This window comes from Pteropus alecto, unplaced genomic scaffold, assembly GCF_000325575.1.
Source record: "Pteropus alecto unplaced genomic scaffold, ASM32557v1 scaffold131, whole genome shotgun sequence".
In the NCBI taxonomy this organism is placed as follows: Eukaryota; Metazoa; Chordata; class Mammalia; order Chiroptera; family Pteropodidae; genus Pteropus; species Pteropus alecto.
The window spans coordinates 7,651,567-7,672,010 of record NW_006434709.1 but is presented as its reverse complement, the minus strand read 5'-3'; the positions used below and the strand labels follow the sequence as shown (position 1 = coordinate 7,672,010).

General features: G+C 32.7%; 1 protein-coding gene and 1 pseudogene across 10 annotated transcripts in view; both read left to right on the top strand.

Moving 5' to 3' along the window:
- EHBP1 (EH domain binding protein 1) overlaps positions 1 to 20,444 on the top strand; it is a 308,554-nt gene that overhangs the window by 157,881 nt on the left and 130,229 nt on the right. The gene's annotated exons all lie outside the window — the stretch shown is intronic.
- LOC112477934 lies at positions 4,593 to 4,712 on the top strand (annotated as a pseudogene).

Sequence of the window (20,444 nt, the reverse complement as noted above, 5' to 3'; positions counted from 1 at the left end):
TTCATTTCCACAGCTCATTTCCACATTTGTTTATTTTATATGTTGGAATCCATGTAAGATTTCATGTAAAAAAAATTTAAAAAGACCATTACAAAACCAAAAAAAAAGAGAAAAAAGAAATTGGAAAATACTAACTACACAATTATATATGAAATAAAGAAGATTAGAATCAATGGCATACTTACTGACAGTAATAAAAAAAGAGGATAAATAGCAGATGAGAAAGCACAGTGATACGGGGCTTACTCACAGGAATATATATGTATGTGTATTCATATATATATACACACACATACACACACACACACACACACACACACACACACACACGCATATGTATGATAAATGATATATGGCAGGTAAAATAACCTAACATTAAACCACAGTCATCCAATAACTTAAAATGATAAGTTAGGCTCAGTGGTAGCTGACCACCATTTACTGACTGTGAATATAAGTTAATAAATGTATAACTAAACTAGATTTATTTCATATAACTTAGTATAAAATGTGCTCCAAGTTATAAGAAAGAGCTTAGGAACATAAATGATATTGTTGCCAGATACATCTACTAAAGTATATTATTAAACTTTATGTGCATTTCCATAAAAACCACAATATAAATAGTCGACCATTAATAGAGAAGAACCCCACTGCACAGTTGATGATGAAATGGGCCTGGTCAAGTAGGGAAGGGCTCCCGCAAAGATCCTGATTGGTGGAGCTCCATTGGTTGACAGTGATACTACCGTCCACTTGCTCCATCTCTAAAAGTGAAAACCCCATTTATAGCTCAAGGCCCAGCTAAATAACTGAAGTCTTCACTCATATCATTACCTCTTTCTAGAAAGTTCTATCAAAGGCCTAAGGTTTGCACTTGGGTGTTTTTTAACTTGACTACAGATTGCAGTAATTGTGGGAAGCCCAGCGTAAACCAATCTCAAAGTTACATACAGCAGCAATCCCTTTAATTGGTCCTAGCAGCATATTCAAACCACAGAGCAAACACTGTTTTCAACTCTTACACATAAAGCCTCCTTCTAGAAACTTCTTTAACTCCATTTCTGTCAATGCAAGACTGTTCAGAATGGTGTCTGTAGGCCATTCATGCTAAAAAACAATAAGCACACGATCAGACTATTAATTTCCTCATATGTAAATTCAAAATGTCTTAGACATTCCAAGGAAAATAATAAATAGAATGAGGATAAAAATTTAATTGAATACAATGATAAATACACAGTTATTTTGTAAAATAAAATGCCAAGCTGCATTCAGTAACAGCTGGGGGACAAAAAGGTAAGCTTAAGTTACTTATAAAAATTTTTACTTACTAGAATATCTTATCAGAATACTCTGTTCCTCAGTAATACTGCATAAATGGGATACTCCTGTATGTACCACTTGTTCTTGGTTAGTACTTTTTTGTTTGTAAGTAACAGAAACAAGCCATTTGGTTGATTTTTTTTTCTTAAGTAAAATGGATAACTTGTTAAAAAGACCCAAGGAGATTTCGCAGAACCCTAGGCAGAGTATATAGCAGGGCCTCAGGAATCAATCTCAATTGTATTAGCTTCTCTTTCTGGAATGCCTTTAATCTGCCTTTACTTTTTTAATGATAATTTAGTCAAGCTTATTTTCTCCCTATACGATAGTTTATGTTTTAGAATTTCATATCTCTCCCATACAAAGCTACCCTTCTTTCAGTGTGGTTGACTTTAGCTAAAAGTTAAGAACAAATTACATTAAATCAACTACTTTTTCTTAATATGTATGTGGAGCCTCCAAGAATTATTTTTAAAGATCTTATTAATCATATGAGTCTCTGGTATGAAATTTGAATTGGAATTAGGATTATCTGTGGGCTATAGGAAGCTCCAAATGACAATTTAAATTAAAAAAATGTATATCTTTGAAAATGTTAAAACTCCAGTGCTGACACAGTAGCCTCACATAGTCAGGGACCCAGTCTCCTATTTTGCTGATCAACCATCCTTAGCATAGACTTCTACCCTGTGGCTCGAGATGGCTGCTTGAGCCACAGCCAACCCTGTGCCAGTCGACAAGAAGAAAGGACAGACAAAAAACAAACAAACAAACAAACAAACAAACAAACCCAGCCACACTTACCTCTAAAGAAAGGCTAGAAAATGAATCTTTATTCTGGGCAATTTTATTACACTGCTAAAAATCAAGGGTTCTTTACTAAGAAAGAAGAGTAGAATGGATATTGGGGAATAGTTAGCAGGCTGTGCCATAGATTTTTATTTATGTGAATTCTATAGTGGCAATGGAAATGAGCCCAAATCTTGGTGTGAGATTATCTCTTCTATGAGAAAACCTGAATAATAACTACTTGAAACAGTCATTTTAAAGTGACATTTGAAAACCAGTCATGTAAACCTTAAAGGAAAATCATCAGAATATTTTACAATTGAGCATTAAAAAGTCTAGAAACAGTATAACAGAATGCAACAACGAAAAACCCATGCATACAACAAAAAACCTACCAGAAGTTGAATAGTATTTTCTGCAAAATCAGCACACTACATTTATATAATGTCTGAAAGAATTACTGGTGAAGATATTGAGAAACATTCCTTTCTTTTTTTGGCACCTGCATTATAAATTCTAAAGTATATTTGGACATATGTACTACAGGGCCTGGACTATGGTGAGGCAAGAGAGGTTCCTTGAGCACAAAATTTAAGGAGGCACTTCCTCTCAGTTTGGTGCAAATGCAGACTCTACATCTGCCCCACCCTAAGAGTGAATTCCTCCTTCAATTTTGTACTCTACGCACTCCCTTGCCTCACGCTAGTCCCAGCCCTGGTGCACAGATGGGGCAAATCTGACAGAAAAATGTGCAGTAGCAGTAAAGGTCTTTGCAAACTGAAAGAATCAACAACCATAGCATTGAGAACATCTTTAAAAGTTAGCCCCTTGATTTTTATAACTGTATTCAGTAGGAGAGCTAAAGATGCTAAATCTTTGTTTAAAAAAAAGAAAACAATGATTAGAATGCTTGCTTTTGAAACAAATTTTGCAAAATAATTAAGTGTAATTTTCAAAGGTTGCTCTTTTGTATCAATATATTCTTGAATAACTGAGTTAAGGTAGTTTAACAGTTTTCCAGCTGAGGAGTGAATTGCCACATTTCCTTATGGATATAAAAGTGCCCTCACATAGGAAAAGAACCTGACTAAGGTAAATAAATTATACGTTCACTTTAATGATAAAGAATAACTTGCAAGTTTGGCTTATTTGCTAAATGCTTTACAAAGGCTAAGCAATTAGTAACAAATGAGTGTTATTGATGTATATTGGCAGGATCACATTAGGGTACATTATTGATGATAAATGTGAAGGAAGCTTACCTTTTACTGCATGGAGAAGAGGAATGAAACTAGAGTATTTGAACAAATTTGTACAAACTAAGACAGAACCTTCTCAACTCCCAGTACTAGGTAAACTTCTGTAATAAGAAACAAACAAAAAACAAAAAATTTTAAAAACCCTCAACCAAGTGCACAGCAAGGCCAGAACTAGGGTATAAAGCAAGAGAGGCAACTAAGGTGCAAAATTTAAGGAACCACCTACTCTTGCAGTCATGCTTGTACAAACTTGGCACTTGTTTAAACTCAAGCATGAGTGTCTCTTTAGTTTTGACAATAGGTACCCCATTCTTAAGAAGACACTCGTTCTCAGTGTCATGCATGAATTTGAAAATGAGTGCCTCATTAAAATTTGTACAGAAAATTGGTCAATAAAAGGGAAACAATCTTAGCTATCAGAGCAAATGACCTAAAAAACGAACTTACCACAAAAACAAAAGTTATTTTTTATAAAACTTGTAATTAACATTTTAATGTGATTTGACTAGACATTCCATTGATAAATGAAACACAAGAAATTAGTCAGAGAAATACCATATGATTTCGCTTATATGTGGAATCTAAAAAACAAAACAAATGAACAAACAAAACAGATACAAACTCATAGATACAGAGAATAAACTAATGGTTGCCAGATGGAGAGGGGTTGGGAGATGAGTGAAAAAGGTGAAGGGATAAAGAAGTACAAGTTGCCAGTTATAAAAATAGTCATGGGATGTAAAGTACAGCATAAGAAATACAGTCATGATATTGTAATAGCTATGTATGATGTCAGACGGGTACTAGACTTATGGGGTGATCACTTCATAAATTATATAGATGTCTAACCACTATGTTATATACCTGAAACTATTATAATATTACCTGTCGACTGTAATTGAAAAACATTTTTATTACAAAATAAAATAAATGAGCAAGTAGTCATCAAAAATAATGTTAATCATGAGTCAAAATGTTAATCATGAGTAAATCTAGATAAAGAATTTGTGGTCTTTCATTGTACTATATTTGCAAATTTTCTGAAAGTTTGATTTCCTAAAAGATGATAAAAAATAATTTGAAAATAGGAAAGAGCTCTTAGATATGAAAAAATATATTTTTCAAATTTGAAAATTATAAACACTTGATAGAATATTGCAGAACATCAAATTAATGAATTAGACAAACATGAAAATTTCTCTTTAGAATTAAAGGTGAGTCTACGGCCATGCTACCCTAAACAAGCCTGAATCCCGTCTGATCTTGGAAGCTAAGCAGGGTCAGGCCTGGTTAGTACTTGGATGGGAGACCACCTAGGAAGACCAGGTGCTGTAGGCATAAAAAATAAAAAAATAAGGATTGTAAGCTGACAAGGTCCTTGCAATCTGTGAGGTCAACCAAGGGTTGCCTTGCCAAAAAAAAAATAAAATAAAATAAATTCAAGGTAAAAACTGAAGAGATTAAAATATTGAGAAGAAAAATAAGAAAGAGTAGAGTTAGGAAATTCATTATATTTATAATGGGGGTTATAGAGGTGAGAACAGTTGAGGAAAATAATTTATCAAGGAAAAAGAAGAGAATTTACATGAGCTGAAGAAAGACTTGAGTCTTTAGATTAAAAGGGCTCATGAGTACCAGGCAAGATGAATGGAATGAGATCCAAATCTAGACATATGATAATAGTACTTTTGATTTTGCAAGGGCTTGTTACCTACAAAGGAAAGATTTTACCATCAGATGCTTTTGTAACATTAAGTACCGGAGACAATGAGACATGTTTATATAATTAAAAAGAATAAATACCTACAAAGATCGAGAAACATCAGATATATAAAAAATTATGAATTTATAATGATAATACCCAAATAGTTGACTTCAGAAGTTACTAGGGCACCCATTATTATATAAATTGATAAATAAAGGAAAAGAGACAAGAATTTATATCCTGACTTTCCTTAATGAATTGTATTCCAAGATAATTTAATAGCTGATGAGGGAAAGTTCTTCCCCCATAGAATTCTAGCTATGAGATGCAGAAGGAATGATATCATTAGAAAACTCACCATTTTATAATCTCTAATGAAATAATGGGCAAGCAACAATCAACATTAATGCCAAAACCATTAGAGGAAAGGTTTTATAATAGATGAATGGATCAGGCTGGTAGTACTCAACTGTAGTGATAAATACTCAACCGTAGTGATAAATCATAATAATATTAAGAGTTAAGACAGCCACTCATTTTGTGCCACCTGTATATTGCAATAGAAAGTATATGGAACTATCTATAAAGTATTCTTGCCAAAGAATCAAACTGAGATCTAGTGAAGCCACTGGTTGTAATAACTACCAGTTTACAAGAAATACTTGAGAGTAGAGGAATATGTGAAATGACACCATAAAGATGCAATCAACTAAAACAGAGTGTGGGAAGTCATCCAAGACAAATGACCCAATTCATTTAATAAATGAATAGCTTGGCAAAAGTGGAGGAGGGGTGGAGAAATTACATATTTTAACTATATTTATCTTTTTGAGATATACACTAGATTATTTACTGTTAAAAATTATAGGATTGCAGCATTTCTTTTAAATACTCTAAAAGAACAATAAATGTGTGAGGGTGGTTATTTGGAGGGAATGATGAAACAGAATTAGAAAAAATGTTGATAACTTTTGAAGCTGAGTGGTGGTTACATGGGTGCAACAATATATTTGTTCTAATAAAATTTTCCATTATAAAAATTTAAAAAACAAAAGTGACTTGAAGGCTTGGGGAAGATGTAATTACAATAAGATGCTGAGACAAAAAAGAAAGTATAATGCAGAGATTATATTTGAAGAGATCATGTCTGAGAACTTTTCAAAACTGATAAAAGTTATGGTCTGCTAATTCAAGAAGCCTGGCAAATCCCAATCAGGATAAAAGAACTCTAAACCCAGACACTTCATAGTGAAACTTCAGAAGATGACTAATCAATTGATAGATAGGCAGGCAGATAGATAGATAGATAGATAGATAGATAGATAGATAGATAGATAGATAGATAGATAGATAGATAGATAGATAGGAGATATTTTAAAAAAGCTCAAAGGTGGGAAAAAACTAAAATACCTTGAAAGGAAATTGATGATTTATCAACAGCATCAATAGAAGCCAGAGACAATTAGTTGTTATCTTCCACATAATGAAGGAAAATAACTACCAGCCTAGAATTGTATGTCCAGTGAAAACATCTTTCAAGAATGAGGACTAAAATAAAGATATTTCTACACAACTAAATTTGTTAGCAGCAGATCCTCACTAAAGAGAATTCTAAAATATGTAATTTAGGCAGAAGGAAAATATTCATTAGAAGGTCAGGAATTTAAGAAAGAACATCACAGAATGACAAATATGTGGATAAATTTACACACAAATTAACAATATAAAACAATAATATCTCATGCAGGGCTGAAATAAAAGATAGAATTAAAATATGTAACAACCATAATATATAAGTTGGGAATGAGGGTGAGTATGCTAATGTGTTCTAAGATCTTTATATTATTAAGAAGAAGGGTAAAGATGTTGATTGATTGCTCTTAAGTCATTGATTAGTTAAGTAAGCATGTTGTAATTTTTAAGGCAACTACTAAAAGAATAAAAACATGATGTAAAACTTTCAAACTAGAAGAGAGAATAGAAGAAAGATTTTAGAAATAATAATTTAATAAAAGGAGATAAATTCAAAAAAGGAGAGAAAAATAAACACAAAGTGCCTGGAACAAAAAGAAAACTTGAAATAATTTTATAGATTTGAACTCAAATTATTATTAATTATATTAAATCAAAATGGGCTAAATGCGTTACTAGATATAAAGCTGATCATCTCACTCATCATGGTAGAAGGTTTAGTTCACCAAGAAGATATAAGTTTTGAATTTGCATCCACCTAATAACATATTCTCAAGATATACGAAAACTTACTTTGAAAGAACCACAAGGAGAAACAGATAATCCATATTATAGTGAGCGATTATAGCACATCTCTCTAGATAATTGATGGAATAAGCAGACTTAAAAAATCAGTAAGATTTAAAGACTCAATGAGCAATTTTGACCTCATAAAATACTGTATTATGCAACTGTAGAATTCATTTCTTTACAAAAGTGGCTATATCTCAGACTCTAAAGTAAGTTTTCAGTAAATTTCAGAAGGTTAAAATTATGATTTTTTTGCCCATTGTACAATTAATTTAGAAATCAATAACAAAACAATAACTAGAACAAACCCATATACTTGAAAATTTGTATATACTTTCAAATAACCTATAGGTCAAAGAAGAAATTATAAATAGTAAATAAACTAAAATCCAATGAAAACTTTGTTTTACTACTGTGTTGGTGAGGAAGATGTTTACAATCAAGTTGAACTCCTGTAATCATTTCAATGAAGGTTTTATGTTTCCTTAAACTTCTTGCTTGGCACTATTTTTAATATAAGTCCCAACTTGAAAGGCTTGAAAAACAAGCCTGACATGTTCGAACTTGGAGAAGAGTCTCAAAAACAATCACAGTACAATTGAATTAGTGGAGCAAATAGATACCATAAAATGGCTTAATATTCTTTTTACTGTTTCCATGGCATTAAAGCAAGAGATTTAAACATATTTTAAATAGTAACAGATATTCTTTAACTGCTTTTATCCAGTAGGCCAAACTACTGTATGACATGTAAACTCTTTAATACTTGGATTAAGAGTTGTGATCTAAAGATTAATATGTACACTATATATTGGCACCATTTAGTACCATTATCATTAAGGGTGTGTGAGCATTTTCTTTGCAAACCTGCATGTAGTTAGATCATTTCATTAGGTCTTAAGTTTATAACTCAGAAATCTTTTTGTCCTTTAAAAAAAAAAAAAACTTCTAATAGCATTCAGCGTAGTGCTGCAGAAAGACTTTTAAAGCTAGATCAAACCCTTTCAATAATGAGACACAAAGCCAATAATTGAAAATACATCATGAATAAATTAATAATTCTTTGGGAATGGAAACTTTGTAGTATTTTATTATAAAGTACTGTATTACTTTACAATAAAATATATTTATGTTCTAGAACTAAATTCCAAAGTTCATACCCAGAATGCCTCGTGAAGTTTAAAAGATAATTGTGTGACTACATCTTAATTTCTAATTCTTTGGTATAAAAATTTGATGTAATAATTTGTATAAATATCCTAAAGCTATTTCTTTACCACCACCACCACCACTACCACCACCATTAGATGTATTGCAGTGGAAACTCTTTAGTGTTTATCTTTTAATTACCTAAGTTTATCTCTTTGGAAAACTTAGGTTTTAATGTAGCTAGGCTTTATTTATAAGAACCATCCATCTTTAACTTCTTATAGTAAAACCTGATAAGTATGCAAAATAGAAAAGGCTACTCTAATTGAGTGACTAGTGTAAGTAACAGTTTATTTTCATTTTTAATAGAACAACAGTTTGTTCTTTCATGTATTCACCATAACTTGCATTATTCAAGTGTAGGTTCTCATCTGGCTTGGCTTTAATGAGTTAAATATACAAGTAATGTGCACTTAAGATTTTCACACAATGTTAAAACATTTGTTTAATTACATACTGTTCCTCTTATACGTATTTCTTTTTTTATTTGAACTTTTTTATTAGTTTCAAGTATACCGTACATTGGTTAGACATTTATATTGTTTATACATGATCCCCCTGATTGCTCCCCTTATATATATTCCTTTAAAAGTTGTTAATATTTTAATTTACTTAGTAAAACCTTATACAGATGTTATTCTCATTTTAGCCCATACTATTCTCACAAATTTAAAATTGACAAAAACAATATTTTTAACATAGATATTATTTTACTGGTTTGCTTCTTTTTTTTTTTTTTTTTAACCCAGAAAAAAAGTGTTTTTCCTAAAGAGCACCTCTAATTTTTTTGGAAAGAAAAAATTACTTCAAAATATTTACTTACTACAAATTAACATACCGTGTCCCAAACATTACCATTTAATTCCATACTGATATTTGAATGAAGAGGCTTTAGAGTATATATATAGAGTAAATATTAACTCAAACATATGTGTACTTTATAATTTCCATGAGCAGTAATCATAATTTTGATAAACAGCAATAAAAAAGACATTCAAGGAAATTTCTAGAAGATACTTGTCAATAAAAGTATTATGTTTATATGACTGTGAAGTCAAGCATTTATTCACTCTGAGGGAAGCATTAAAAGTAGTTTTAAGAATTAAAAGTAGTTTTAATTCTTAGTTTCCTAATACCTCAAAAAGAAGGAAAGCTAAATGAAAATTATATAGTTTGCCAATTTTTTTGAGCACACATGGTATGTCATTCAAAATAAAAATGTGAGTACCATGATTAAATTTTCTTTATCATATTAAAACATAATTAGTTACCTGAATATTTTCATTATAAGAAATACTCACATGTGTACATTTGTGTAATGTTTTTACACAAATGCTAAAGTGCTGTAAAATAGACTCTGAAAATTTCTCAAGAGTTAACCTCTTTTGAGTCTGGATTAGAGACACCAGTCGTGGAATACTATAGCAAGTAGATCATTAGTAAGTACTCATGGCTACTCATAACATGGTCTGAACTTGAAGTAAAAATTAATTATTTATCTTACTAAAATGAGATTACTTACCTTAAAATTTGCCAAGACAAGGGGTAGAATAATGTCAATAAATATTTGTTAATGATAATTTTAGTTGATTTTGCTTAGGTGAGAAATCAATTAAAATGGATGAAATATAAAAGTTGCATGACTATATTCTTTTTCTAAAAAAGAAGTGTTCTATGGGAATAGCTGTCAAAGTTTTTTGGGGGGAGAGGCAGGGATTTGGGGGGAGGTGGTGTCCACTACACACTTAAGGCATCTCAGAAGATTTCTGGAGACCTGCCTGCCCTCATGTGCTACTTCATGCATTCATTATTTATGTAGCCCTTACTTTGTGCAAAGACTTGTACAATGAACTAAGTAGAAAGTCTAAGACCAAGTCTTTGTCTTCAACAGTCTCAAACCTACCCAATATAGCAGGCACATGAAAAATATGATCAGTATTAAGTAGGGCTATAATAGAAATAGGTTAGAGTACTATAAGAGTGTTACTTACACCTTGCCACCTCTTCTCCAAGCACTCCTTATTAGAGATTAGGAACAGAGAAGACTCTGTGTGTGTGTGTGTGTGTGTGTGTGTGTGTGTGTGTGTGTGTGTGTGTGTAGAGGGGAATAGACTAGTATAGTGGTGGCGATGGGGGCAGCAGAGATCGCAATTTATCTGAGCAGTTGAAGGACAGAGTTTGCTAAGTGAGCAAAGAAAGAGAAGAAGGGCATTTCAAAAAGAACAGGTGAGCAGAAGCAGTGAAGTATGAAAGTACTAGTGTGATTATAAGTGGTATAGGTGAGTGGGATACTTGGACATAAAAATGGAATCAGGTTGTGAATATTTTTTGCGTATGATTATTGGAATTTTTTATTAATTGTGTAGACAGTAGTAATCAGCAATCTATTGAAGCCAGGTCCTAAATGGCACTTCTAAAAGGCTGCAATAGTTTATACACCCAGCTACATGGGTGACTCTCAAATGCATTATGCTAAGTGAAAGAAGCCAGACGCAAAAGGCTATATTCTATATGATTTCACTTATGTGGCATTTTAGAAAAGGAAAAATTATAGGGACAGAAATGCACCAGTGGTTATCAGGGGTGAGAGGATACATAGGAATTTTGGTAGGGGTAATGGAATGGTGTTATATCTACTTGTGATGGCAGTTACACAACTGTATGCATTTGTCAAACTTATAAAACTGTACTGTACAAGGATGAGTTTTACAATAACAATCATAATAAGAATAGTAATGGCTACAGAAGCAGAGTGAGCCCTGAGCAACCTTCCTATGACAGAATTAATAACATTTCCAGAGCAGCATCTCTTAACATTCCATCTTTATTGCCTTATCCCCACTGCCTTCCCTGTCTTCAGCTTCTGCTGTTTGCTGTGACCTTTAGCATTTTTACTTGAGGCTCCAGTGACCTCCCTTGATAGCTCTTGGCTCCAACTTTGTAAAACAGAACCACTGCTCACACAATTGATTTCCAGGTTCAACCTTGCATGCTCTTGGTTTCTGTTTGGCAAAGGAAATACATGATCAGATTTCAGTAAAACAAAAACTTTGAAGACAACGTGTGAAGGCTAGAGAGTGAACAACCTGAAGACAGGAATATAGATAGTAAACTTTTACAGTCATCCAGGCCACAAATCATGAGGGTCTGAGCCATTGAGCAATGTAGTGAAGATCAAATGAAAGGGTGAATAAAACTGTATAGTTAGGATGATCAAGCCTAAGAATAGAGTCTGAGAAAGAAAAAGGAAGAATAAGAATCAAGGATGATTTAGTAGTTTCTAGATTGGACCACTGGTTGTATTGCTCATTTCACTCATTCAAAAAGTATTGAGTACTGAACTATACACTTAAAAATGGTTAAGCTGGAAATTTAATATTATGTGGAGTTTTTTAAACCACAATTTAAAAATTCTTTTATCGAACACTCACAGTGTGCCAGGTATTATGTTAAATATTGGGTATAGCAGACATGGTTTCTGACTTCCAAAGGTACTACAAAGTGAACCCACATACATAAAAATCATGGTAAATGCTTTGGAGGAAAAGAACAGGGTACTATAAGAGAATGACGGTAGACACATTAAAAGATAATAAGGAGACAATAATAGGAAGAGTAGGAGGGGAGAATTCCAGACAGCATATATGAAGTCCCCAAAGCAACAAATAATTTGTCATGTTTGAAGAACTGACAGAAGGCCCATGTAACTGGAATGTAGTAAGCAAGAAAGTAATGTTATACAAATTTGGAATAGTAGGTACTGCCCAGGTCATGGAAGATCTTATGGACCATGGTAATGATATTAGCATTTAACCCATGTATGATAGAAAGCCACTGAAGTTAGAGTGTGTGCATGTATGTGTGTGTTTTGAGAGAAGGGCAACATGATTTATAATCTCACACTCTCCAATATGGTTTGCTTTACCAAATGAACTGTTCTTGCTTTTATCTAAGGACCACCCATCAACATGTATATTAGACCATCCCCCTGATTGACTCAAGAGTTTTGATTCTGATTTTACTCCTCTGCTTCCTGCATCAGTTTCTTACTCTGTACCTGACCTCTTCAGTTAGCTTACAAATTTGCTATAACAGAACCGATCTTAAAAAGAAACAGAACTTTTTAGATGCTGCATATCCCTTCAGCTTCCCAATTTCTCTGCCTTCTGCTGGAAAAGTAGTCTTGTTCGTCATCTCTGTTTTTTTCAATCAGCTATAAACAGGCTTTTCTTCCTACTTCTATCTTTTAAAACATCCCTGGTTGAGGTCATCTCTATCTTTCCAAATCCAATGGTCAGTTTTAGTCCATATCTTATTGATCCCTTCAGCAGCCTTTAATGTGACTGATTACTTTTTCCTTTTAAAAGATGTTAGTAAAATTGTTTTAGCCAGATAATATATTAACATGGTTCAAAAATGAAAATAATGTAAAAAGGTACATATTGGGAAGTCTTGCTACCACCCATGCCCTGTTCACCATATTATATATACTTCTTTCTACTCCAGCTCCTAAAGATAACCACTTTTAATAGCTTTTTGCATATTCTCCCAATGGTTTTCACACAGATATAAGCAAATCAAAATATTTATACTTATTTTTTTACTTTCTTGCCCTAAAGGTGGCATCTTATGAATACTGTTTTGCCCCCTTAATTTTGTTCTTTGCACTTAACAGTATATCCTGGAACTCTTCTATTTTAGTACATAGAGAGCTTTCTCATTCTGATTTACATCTTTGTTCAGTGTGTGAATATAACAATTTATTTAGCCAGTTGCCCATATATGGTTCATTTTTAGTCTTTTGTTGTTATGAGCAATGCTGCAATGAATGACATCGTACACAGGTAATTTCATATAAATTCGGTAAATTTCCTGAAATGAGTCAAAAGGTAAATGCCTTTGTAATTTTGGCAGTCATTGTCAAAAGGCCTTCCAAAGGGGATTGTACCATTTTGAAATAAAATCTAATCCTATGATTCAAAATACTATGTATACTAGTAATATATTTCAAGTGTGTATCTCTAGCTCCAACTTTTTACTGATCTGTGCCTACTCAACATTTCTCTTTGTGCAAAATCGAACTCTTCATTTTCCTTCCAAACTGGCTATTCTCCCAATTTTCCCCATCTCTCAGTATATAGTGAATACCCAACTGCTCAGGCAGAACACTTAGGAGCTATCTTTAGTCCTTTATTCCCTACAAACTATCAAACAGAACTTTATGTGGTGATGAAAATTTTTATCTGTGCTAATTTGGTTTCCACTAGCCACATTTGCACTTAAGATGACTACTACGACTAAAGAGATCTGAGTGTTAAATTTAATTTTAATAGCCAGAAGTGACTAGTGGCTACCGTATTAGATAGTGCAGACTCTTCAATCCATTAGTAAGTCCTGGAAGTTTTACTCTTCAGAAAGTATTCTAAGTCTGATCACTTCTCATCATCTCCCCCGACTCTACTGTGATATTATCCATCATCAACTCTCCTGTATTACAGCAGTAGCCTCCCAACTTATTTCTCTGCTTCTACTTATGTAACCTATCCAAAAATATATTTCTACACAGTAGAAATCTTTTTAAAATTGTTATTATTTGATATTTGATTTGTGCAAAATAACATATGAAATATAAGTTATAGATCATAACAACAAAATGAACACCATTCAGTGTTAAGAGCTGAAACATTACCAATAATGTCAGATCTACCTGTAATGCTCTGCCCCATCCTGCCACCTTTAATCTACTCCCAACCACATAGCTGGTAACCATTTTCTTATATGTATGAACCTCTAAACATTATGTTTATTGAAAGCTTTACAAAAATGGCATTATCCTACACATCAAACAATATGTTCTTTAATTTTTCTTGTTTTTGACCGTTACACAAATGACTTATCCTTTAGCTAGACTTCTCTATTTACTCAATATGTTTCTAAGATTTATCCATGTCATTTCATGTAGTTGTAGTTTATTCATTTTCCCTGCTGTATAATATCCTATTACATGGAATTTACCATAATTTATCTGTTTTCCTAATGATAGAAGTAAGAATCTCACCACCACCCCCCCCAAAAAAATTCTGCTGTTGGAAATAATGCTGCTGTGAATATTCTTTATATCTCTTGATATACATATATATGGGTTTTCTTGGGGGTAGTGGTTCTCAGCTATAGCTGGGAAGCTAAAAAACATCAATGCTTGGGCCCTACCCTAAACCAGTAAATTAGAATCTCTAGAAGTGGAGATGGACATCAGGTTTGTTTCGTTTTGTTTCTTTTATTATCTAGATGATTTTAATGTTTAGCCAACATTGAAAAACTACTGTGCTAAAAAAATATTCCTTAGGAACAGTCTTTTGGTTGTAAGGATGTGCCCATTTAAATTTATTCACTTACCTTCTTACTCATTTACAGTGAAAGATAAACACGAGGCGGGGGGCGGGGCCGGGGAGCGTGTTTGTGGAGAGACTCAAAACAAACACAAAAACATCTTTCTGCCCTTGTAAAACCCTTGTCTTTCACAAGAGTGCATCGTTCATCCCTTGGATTTTACTTTACATTAAAAAAAAATTTTGTTTATGCCCAACAATTCAATAAGGATTTATATATTTTATGCAGGATCTGATTATTTGCAGTATAAAGGTCTCCAGTATATCTTTTGGGACTGGATATCTCACTGGAATGACCTTTTAAAATCATTTATCAGGTTATGTCATTCATTACCTTATTTAAAACCCACCAATGGCTTCCCATTGCAGGGTAAAATTACCAAGGTCTACAAGTCACTATGTGATCTTGCCTTTTCTGCCAACCTTATTTCTAGCCACTGCCTTTCTTATTCTGTTAGAGCCATGCTAGTTTTCTGGTCCTAAAGAATACTCAGTTGTTCTGGCCTCAGGACCTTTATATTTGTTTTTCACTTCATCTGGAACATTATTTCCCAGATTTTCTCATGGCTTATTCCCTCATTTCATTCAGATCTCTTCTCATTGTCACCTCTTTAAAGAGGCCTTCCCTCACTGTCTTCTACCTATACACTTTGTAAACAATCTCCCCTGCCACACAAACTATTCTATGAGCTCCATGAGATTAGGGACTTCATTTCTATGTGCTTAGATCCTAGCATGGGTACTTAGCATGTAATAAGTGCTCAATAAATATTTATAGCATGGATGGATGGATAGATGGATAGCTGAAAAGAAAAAAGGCAGGAAGGGAGGAGAGAAAGTGGGAAGGGAGGAAGGGAGGAAGAAAGGAAAGAAAGGAAGGTCGTCTGGCTCTGCCTCTAATATAGTAGAAAAATACATTTGTATTTAAGAAAATGAATTTGGTTTTAGACAGTTTAACTTCTTCCATTCTTTCTGCTCCTCTTCTTCCATCTGAGACATGCACCTACACATGAATATCACAATTAGCAGTGAAATTTGTCTTGCTTTTCAAGGGTTTAGCAAAGTCATAGATTTTGTGAAATTTGGCAATTAAAATTCAAATCTATGTAAGAAACAAAAATGCATATTGTGAGATAATGATCCTTAAACCTCCTTTAAGGATGTCTAAGCTCAGGGTCATCAGGAGGTACTGCCCTGTTGAGGCTTCCCAGGGGAAGACATTAATTATGAACTTCACAGAGAAGATATTTCAATATCATTAACTCAGTAGCTGAGGGGTCTCCCCTACTTCAGGACAACATAGAGAACAAGGGCACAGAGGATTGAGCTTTGGGCTGGGACTGAGTCATCTTCAGACGAGGGATATTGTTAAGTCTCGTGGGGAGAAAATAAAGCTGGCTCCAATAGTCTCTTAAGATACATGATGTATTTTAACAGGAAAAATAAGCAAGATAAACATTTTGTAATTTTCTAGTATTTCCTCTGCCCATCCCTTTAATGAGAGGAAGAGACCTTTCCATCTAGATTCATTGTGTGTGGTCTTTCACTCGGGCAGGATATGAAACCCTTGCTAGGATTTTTTGTGTTTGGATTTGGAGACTGAGTCTGAATCGAATGACAGCAGGTAACATTAGCTTTGGAGAAAGAACACCTGCCACTTGTTCTGTCACAAATATTTTACATTCATACTTACTGGAGTTCCATGCTGAGACCATCTGGAAGAGTCTCGAAGATGATGGTAGTCCCCAACTGCTAGGGTTGTAAAAGTTCTTAAGAAAATCATGGAGTGAAAAAGTATGAGACTCTTTGACAGAGAACATTTTGCCTTGGTTTATATGAGTATATTTCCATATGAACTGAACATCGCTTCAAAGAAATATAACTGCTCGCCAGTTGATGGAAGTTCCCTTTGTATGACAACAATTCCTTACATTTGTAAACATGTCTTACAGTCTCCAAAACGTTTAAATATGCACGATTTATTTTATTCTCTGTACGAAATCATGAAGTAGGTAGAGTGGGTGCTGATTCTCCATTTTAAAAATAAGGAAACTGAGGCAAACGTTAGACCATTCATTACTTCACACACTTTCCAGTATAAGTGCGCTACATTTCAGGCAAATTCAAATTTGTAACTGATTTACTTGCTAAAAATAGTTTTGCTTATAAAAATAGATTTTGGAAAGCCTTCTTTACATGGTAAACTTTACTAGTACATTTAAGGATTCTGTAGTGCATTAACTGCTGTACTGAAAAGCTTGGGGAACAGAGGAATCATGGTCCGATAAGTGACTACCAATATAAGAAAACTTTAAAAAATGAAAGCTAAATATTTAGCCTTAAATTATATCACTGAGAAAATATAATTTAACAAAATTAAGTTACACACAGGCTTTTTTTTTAAATGGGGGTATCTTAAAAAATGGAAATTTGTCTTTTTATTTTTGCATCCTTTGAATTTTATATAGATACATCAATAAAATGTATTGATGAGTTTGATGACATATGATGTTATGTATTTGTTCATATTTAAAGTCATATATTTTACATTCAGCACAAACTATGCATGAAAATATCTTCTGATAAAATATATCTTTTATATTGGATTATTTTATATTAAGAAACATTGACAGGGTGTCCTTAATAGCTGTTTGAGTTTATATGGTAAGTAGCTAAGTAATTTTTCAAAAATCTTGTATTCAGTTTTTCCTTATACTAAAAATCTTATTTAAGGTCAACAACACATTATGGATAAGATTTTTATTATGGATAAGATTTCTTTTCCTTATTAAGCTATAAGAATAACAATTGCTTCTTCCTTGATTGCTTGAAATTAATTGAGCTTGTTTCTTAAGTTGGCAGGCATCTTTTTAAACTTGGATATAAGCATGTAGGAGTAAGTATTTCCATATTTTAGTCATGGTGAGTTATGAGCATATTAAAAATAATTATCTTCACCTCATAAATCTTTCTTTAGTCAAGTTTATTTTAGTGCTTACTTTAATCTGCCTGTTAATGTCTCCTAGTTTTGGTCACATGTATACGAATGCAATAAATTATAGATTTGAGCTATATTTAGTATAGAGAAAAAGGCCAGTGGTATATGTATTATAGCTGTAGTTCATAATCAATGTCTGTTAGAAATAGTTTTGAGGCACAACCAAGCCCATCTATTTTAGTGCTTATTGTGATTGGGAGCTTATTTTTTACATTGAATACAATAATTTAGTTTTATTGGCATATTTTGAGAATTAAAGAATTAGAGAGGCCATTCTACGAAGGAACAAAAAAGACTGTATTTGCCAAACACTAATGGTTAGTGTGGATCCTCTGAGCATATTCATGCTCATGAAGGTAGGCACAATTAGTAATATGAACATTCAACATTTGTTTTAAGAAATACGAAACAGCAGTGAACTACCAAGAATCAAGATTATTATTATAATTGTTACAATGTTTAGCAAAATATGGTAATAATACATATAACACACTTCAAGATTGAGGCTTCAGGACTGCATGCATGTCAGGCACTTCTCAGATACTGCAAGCACATTAGTTACATGTTCCACAACAGCATTTTCTCGGCCACGTTCAACAGTGCTTGCCATCGCTTCTCCATTTGTTGAATTCAGGATGACCTTTTCATGAATAAAGTCAAATAGGATTAAGGCAGGAATTCTCAACAATGGAAAAGAGCAACAGATGTAGCCGACTTTGAACGTGGTAGGATTTTTGATGCACTATTGCCTAAAGGAAGTGTCTATAGTGAGGGAAAAAAGGAAAAGAAAAGAGCAAGGAAAAAATAAGTTTATAAAATACAAAAGGTGGAAAAGAAGTAAAAGTAGTCTAAAATACCTCTATAGATTTTTTTTGTAATTGTGATAAAATTATCATGCAATTTTAAAATCACCATCCTTAAAAACTGTTTCTTTAATTTTTTCTTTTTGTATTATAAAGATATAGTTTTAAATATATATAACATACACTTTAAAAAATATGGATAGAAAATGGTATGGTTAGGAAAATCAGAATTACTACTAAATGATATTTGCGAAAGTTACTTCTTTTTGTCATCTTATTTGTTCCATTTTGGGCTGTAAACTGTGAATGTTGCATGCAAATTTTCTGTTAGCTTCTAAACATAAAATAACAAAAGATAATACTCCAAAATAATCATATGTATAGTGAGACCACAGTTAATTTCTGACTGGTATATGTGAAACATTTTTAAACAGTTATTGTATATAAATTGCTTTATTTCACCTTATTTTTGCATTTTTTCATGTAAAAATGGAGGTTGGTTTATTTTTAAAAGAATATTAGTTTGCCATATCGATTCTTTTTAGGTGATTTAATTGAAACATCTAATCCTTGGCATCTATTATATACTAACTGTGCATCCTGGAAGAGCTGTTTTGGCATCAGTTTCCTCTGGTTCCTAATGATGTACGTCCCCTATGTGAGCTGTAGTTTGTGGGAATGAGTAATCTTTGAGCTGTAAAAAAGAACCAAAATGAATACAGAAGCATTTAATACAAACAGATAATTTAATGCTTCAACTATAAGTAACTGAAAGTTTTTTTGAGAACTTTGTGGGAAAATTTATGAGGAAAAAATGAACAATGAAATAGTTATATCTATTTGGATTTTAAAAATTACATATTAAGTCTTTAAGGGATGCTGTACATAAAATATTTAAACTGCTGAAAATTAATATAGCTTTCTTAGAATAAATTTCTACCAGTATGAATCTATATAATAGTTGACTGTCATAATGCCGATAGTGCTAGTTTAAAAATGTGTGAAGGAATGAATGTATGTAAGAGGATCTTAAGAGATATTAATAAGAAATTTAAAAGAAGTGGTTAAAAATTTGGGAAAAGAAAGAAAAATCTAAACATATTGAGTCAAAAGGTCTACTCCCTCAAAGGAGAAAAATTTCTCCATAGTTTCTTCATCTAATACAGGATTTTTAAATAGGTTCCTATCTCCAAACTGTAATTTAGCAGTGATCATTTAAAACATGATAATACGAACTTAACTTTCACCACCACCACCCACCAAATCTAAAAAATAATCACTGACCATTCTAATTTATTTTTTGGTTTCTTTTTGCTGTTTGGACTATAAGCAATATAAAGGCCTGTAGCAAAAATAATACGTGTACAGTAATCAAATAACCATAAAATAAGGTAGAGAGGATAAATTACCATAAGGAATTGTTGATATATGGAATGTGGAATGGAATTTGGGAGAAAGACAAGGAAAGTTTTCATGGAGGAAATGATATTTGAACCTATATTTTATTGGTTTGGTAGAATTAAAACACAGAAATGGAAGAAGGACATTTTGAGCAGATGAAATATTATGTATACTTCCTCACATGAATCCTGTGCAACAGTGGTCTTTCTTTCTCAAATATTTACATTTTCCTTCACTTGCCTTCTCTTCCATTTCTTTTTGACTGCACATGTAGGCTTTCTACCTAGAGTTTCCAGTGTATAC